The following is a 5617-nucleotide window of genomic DNA, read 5'->3' as shown; positions in this document are numbered from 1 at the left end:
TCCAAGTCATGTGCCACATCCTTCATTTTATTTGGTTAATTTGAATTAATTTATATAACTTCTGTATGTTTATATATAATCCATTGAACGTAGCCACGACCTAAGGACACCCTCAATTGCCGCTCTACAGCTCCTCCATAACCTCCTTTGTAGTACTGTCACCATCATGGCACAACTTTTGCAGAAAATTTTAGAAAAAACAAACTCCAGTTTTTTGAACACCATTATATTTAACCTCACATGAAAAAAAAAAAGAAGAAGGAAGATCTGATGCAATGGATATACTCATCTATGGAATCCATAACATTAGTTTTTTTCCTTATTTTTTTTTTTTTTTTAACAATGTCTCGAGCCATGACATATCTTCTCTGTATCTTTTGGAGTGCAAAGAAGAAAGAGCAATATAATACAGATTCACCAACCCAAATAAGCTTCATAATGAAACTAGTACAAAAAAGCAAATCTGAGTCTCATCAACTATGAAAACTCGAACAAGAAAGATAGAGGGCTTCGGACCCAACACACACATTCCTCGTTTCTAAATCCACAATATATGCCACTTGGTACTGGCGGTGGGTACCGACTGCAACAAGGACAACTATGGTCCCAAATTTGAAACACTCATTTTTTTAAAAGTTAAGAACTTAACCCTTACTGAGGTAATTAAATAGATAATGTGGTAAATGACATGGATTGTCATGTCATATGCCACATCAGTTGGTGCCTCTAGCATTACCGCAAAAAGTTTATATGCAGTGCAGCATTTTGAAACCTAATTATCTAATAATTATTTAAACGTATTAGTGACCATATATATATATTATCATCACTGATATGTAAAGTATTGGTGACAGACTTTTGATCATTTAATAAAAACTTCAAGTTGAAAGTCTTCTGCTCTGGTATATTTTCTCGCTCTCTCATCAAAGGGAAAGAATTGAAACAGCCATAAAAATTCAAAGCTCCCGTTTACTGATTAGGGTAAGAAATCCCACATCGAAAATCCACACTCCTATGAAGGTGTTTATAAACAAGACACTATGATGGTTTGGCAAGTGTAGTTAACAGTAGAGAGTTGGACTAATGGGCTTGGCTATAGGCTCGGCTTTGAATTTGGCTTTCATGGATAATAATTATATTAATCAAAGACTTGGGCCTTGGGCCTCCTGGGCTCTAGAAGTATTTAATTAAGACAACAAAAAGAAAATAAGTAATTTATTTTTTCAATATCCATTGAACTTCAAGTACTTACTATTAATTAAGTCATTTGAGAAATCAATAGCACATTTAAATATTAAGTAAAGAAACTAATTTTATATTTTCAAAATTAAAACAAAACTAAAAAACCTTCCCCGATTAAAGTTCGTCGGCACAGGTCTATGCAGGCGAAATTTGAAGGCTTAACAGAGTATGGCCGGGTGGCTATACTATTTTCAAAAAATTTAGGAAAAACAGGTATAGCCGGGCGGCTATACTATTTTTTTACAAAATAATGGAGGACCCGGGCAGCGATTAGGAGCCACGTGTCAAAATAAGTATAGCCGAACGGCTATACTAATTTTTTTTTTAAATTTGAAAAAACCGGGTATAGCCGGACGGCTATACTATATATAAAGAACCGGCCATCTCTAGGCGCCACGTGTCAAAAAAGTAAGTCCAACTGGCTATACTGTCCTTTTTTTTTCTAAAAACAAAAGAATAGGAAAAAGCCGAGTATAGCCACATGGCTATACCTTTTTAAAAAAAAAATTTTAAATTCGGAGTATAGCCGCGCCCAGCTGTACTATATTATATTTTAATATAAATTATTTACAATATTTTTTAATATATATTATTTTTATTCAATAATATGTGAGAATTATGTCTATAATACGTGAATTTTGTGTGTCTTATTAAAATATTTGTAAAAAATACGTGTATTGAACATGAAAAATACGTACATGCCTATATAGTACGAGTATTGTACGTTTGATTTTAAAAAAAACATGAACTTTACCGAGTCTTTAAGGCGTTTGCAAAACATGGATGTATTATTGAAAAATACGTACGTGTATAATACATTATTAAATGAGAAAGTGCTAAAATCTTTATACGGGTAACTTACTATTAAGTCATTTGCGAAATCAATAACATATCTAAATATTAACTAAAGAAATAATAATTGAAACATAATTACTAATTAAAGTAATTCAAAAAGACTAAGATAATACTTAATTACATAAATTAAATTAGAGAAGTTGACAAAAAAACAAAGTAAAATTTTATATTTTCAAAATTAAAACAAAACTAAAAAACCTCTCCCAATGAAAGTTCATCGGCACAGGTCTATGCTGGCGAAATTTGAAGGGTACAATAGAGACTCGGGTAATAGCCTAATAGTGATGGATAATACTCTAAACTATCGATAAACAAAAATTAGGGAAATATATAAATATATATATTTTAAATCTCAGTATCTATGTAAAAAAATCTTGAGATTTCTTCAGACACAATCTGTACATATCATGTCAATGGTCTTCTCAGTGATTGCCATTGTTTTTCATATTGGCATCACATATGGTTTGGTACATTGGAGAGCTCTTGGTTTCTTGGGAGCTCCACTTGCAACCTCAATTTCTCCATGTTTATCTGTTCTTATGTTGGCCTGCAATGTCAGTTGTACAAATAGTTTTGAGCGTACGTGGGAAGGATTTTCGTTCGAATCTTTCGATTCACTAGTAAAAAAAACCCCTTGCGCGACCAAATTTTGCGCGACGAAAAACTATTCGTCGCGCAAAGTCACTTTGCGCGACGAAACTTGAAACTTCGTCGCTCAAAGTCTTGCGCGACCAAATTTTGCGTGACGAAAAATAATTCGTCGCCCAAAGTCACTTCGCGCGACAAACTTTTGGGCGACGACAATACATCGTCGCGCAAAGTCTTGCGCGACCAAATTTTGCGCGACGAAAAATAATTCGTCGCCCAAAGTCACTTCGCGCGACAAACTTTTGCGCGACGACAATACATCGTCGCGCAAAGTCTTGCACGACCAAATTTTGCGCGACGAAAAATAATTCGTCGCCAAAAAGTCACTTCGCACGACAAACTTTTGCGCGACGACAATACATCGTCGCTCAAAGTCTTGCGCGACCAATTTTGCGCGACGAAAAATAATTCGTCGCTCACGCGAAGTGACTTTGGGCAACGAAAAATAATTCGTCGCTCAAAGTGACTTTGAGCGACGAAAAGTAAACTTCGTCGCGCAAAGTCCTTATAAAAATAAATAAAATAAAAAAATATTTTTAAAAATTTTTTCCATGACGTAATCCAAACATTTTGTCACCTAAACCAATTTATTTTTTTTTTTTATTTTGTATGCATAACACTTAAGAAATTAAACGGTATATATATTTATTAAGTAACTTTAAATTTATTATTTTAGATCGGATCGGATTTTTATTAGAAAAATATATTCTTGTTGTTGGGATTGGGTTTTTGTTAGAAAATATATATTTTAAATTGACGATCGAATTATTTCATTGTATTCATATCGGGTCAAGGAGTGTAGCAGTAAAAAAATCATCAAAATCGGAGTTAAAATAACCGTTAAATCTTGATTTTTCATTATAACCGTCGAAAAGTTTTATCCCCTTACTTGATCTCTGAATGTTTATTTTTTCCGATTTCTGGCTATATGATCTCGAAGTATAAACAAACAAGTTTGATGGTTGGATCGTTGAAACTAGTTTTTTTGAATGCATATGCCATCAAAACAATATATTCACTAACAATTAAGAGTTTATTTATACTTTCGTTAAATATAACATAAGATTTTGTGGTATCCACTAGTGTAAATATTTTAAATTGAAGATCAAATTCCTTCATTGTATTCATATAGGGTCAAGGAGTGTAGCTGTAAAAAATCATCAAAATCGGAGTTAAAATAACCATTAAATCTTGATTTTTCATTTATAACCATCGAAAAGTTTTGTCCCGTTACTTGATCAATGAATGTTTATTTTTTCCAATTTTTGGCGTGTATGATCTCGAAGTATAAACAAACAAGTTTGACGGTTGGATCGTTGAAACTAGTTTCGTAGAATGTGTATGCCATCAAAACAATATATTCACTAACAATTAAGAGTTTATTTATATTTTCGTTAAATATAACATAAGATTTTGTGGTATCCACTAGTGTAAATATTTTTAATTGAAGATCAAATTCAGTCATTGTATTCATATAGGGTCAAGGAGTGTAGCTGTAAAAAAATCATCAAAATCGGAGTTAAAATAACCATTAAATCATGATTTTTCATTTATAACCGTCGAAGAGTTTTGTCCCGTTACTTGATCTATGAATGTTTATTTTTTCCGATTTTTGGCGTATATGATCTCGAAGTATAAAAAAAAAAGTTTGACGGTTGGATCGTTGAAACTAGTTTCGTAGAATGCATATGCCATCAAAACAATATATTCACTAACAATTAAGAGTTTATTTATACTTTCATTAAATATAACATAACATTTTGTGGTATCCACTAGTGCAAATGTTTTAAATTGAAGATCAAATTCAGTCATTGTATTCATATAGGGTCAAGGAGTGTAGCTGTAAAAAAAAATCATCAAAATCGGAGTTAAAATAACCGTTAAATCGTGATTTTTCATTTATAACTATCGAAAAGTTTTGTCCCGTTACTAGATCTCTGAATGTTTGTTTTTTGTGATTTTTGGGGTATACGATCTTGAAGTATATACAAACAAGTCTTATGGTTAGATCGTTGAAGTGTGTGTGTGTGTGTGTGTGTGTATGTGTGTGTATATATATATTTATTTATTAAGTAGCTTTAAATTTATTTATTTTGTACATATAACACTTAAGAAATTGAATAGTATATACATTTATTAAGTAGCTTTCACCTTAATTATATTTTAAATCATAAAATAAAATGTTTTTATTTTTTATTATTCATAACAATTATTTTTATAAATATTGTGCTACGAACCAATTTTTCGTCTCTCAAAAGTTTGCGCGACCAACAGTTCGTCGTGCAAAACTCTAAAAATTTGGGCGAGAACCAAAAATGGGACGCGGGTTTTTAAAATTAAAAAAAAAAAAACTTTAGACTTTGCGAGACCAATATTTTTTGTCGCGCAAAAATTTGGGCGGGTACCAAAAATGGGACACGAGAATATTTTTATATAATTGTTTTAGACTTTGCGCTACCAATATGTATTTTTCCTCGAGCAAAAATTTAAAGATTTTGGCGGGTACCAAAAATGGGATGCGGGAATTTTTTTTTTTAAAAAATAATTTTTTTAGACTTTGCGCGACCAATATTCCTATATTCGTCGCGCAAAACTTTGCGAGATTAATATGTTTCGTCGCGCAAAAATTTGGGCGGGTACCAAAAATGGGACGCGGGAATTTTTTTATATAATTGTTTTAGACTTTACGCGACCAATATGTATTTTTCGTCGCACAAAAATTTAAAAATTTTGGCGGGTACCAAAAATGTGATGCGGGAATTTTTTTTTAAAAAAATAATTTTTTTAGACTTTGCGCGACCAATATTACTATATTCGTCGCGCAAAACTTTGCGCGACCAATACATATTTTTCGTCGCGCAATAATTTGGGC

The 5617-nt window shown here is 32.1% G+C and overlaps 1 pseudogene; it reads left to right on the top strand.

Moving 5' to 3' along the window:
• The first annotated feature begins 2021 nt into the window (after window positions 1-2021).
• Window positions 2022-5617, top strand: part of LOC117625355 — a 6887-nt pseudogene continuing 3291 nt past the window's right edge.

The sequence above is a fragment of the Prunus dulcis genome, chromosome 4, assembly GCF_902201215.1.
Source record: "Prunus dulcis chromosome 4, ALMONDv2, whole genome shotgun sequence".
Classification (NCBI taxonomy): Eukaryota; Viridiplantae; Streptophyta; class Magnoliopsida; order Rosales; family Rosaceae; genus Prunus; species Prunus dulcis.
Note: the sequence above shows the minus strand (reverse complement) of the source record. Positions and strands in the feature narration are given on the sequence as shown.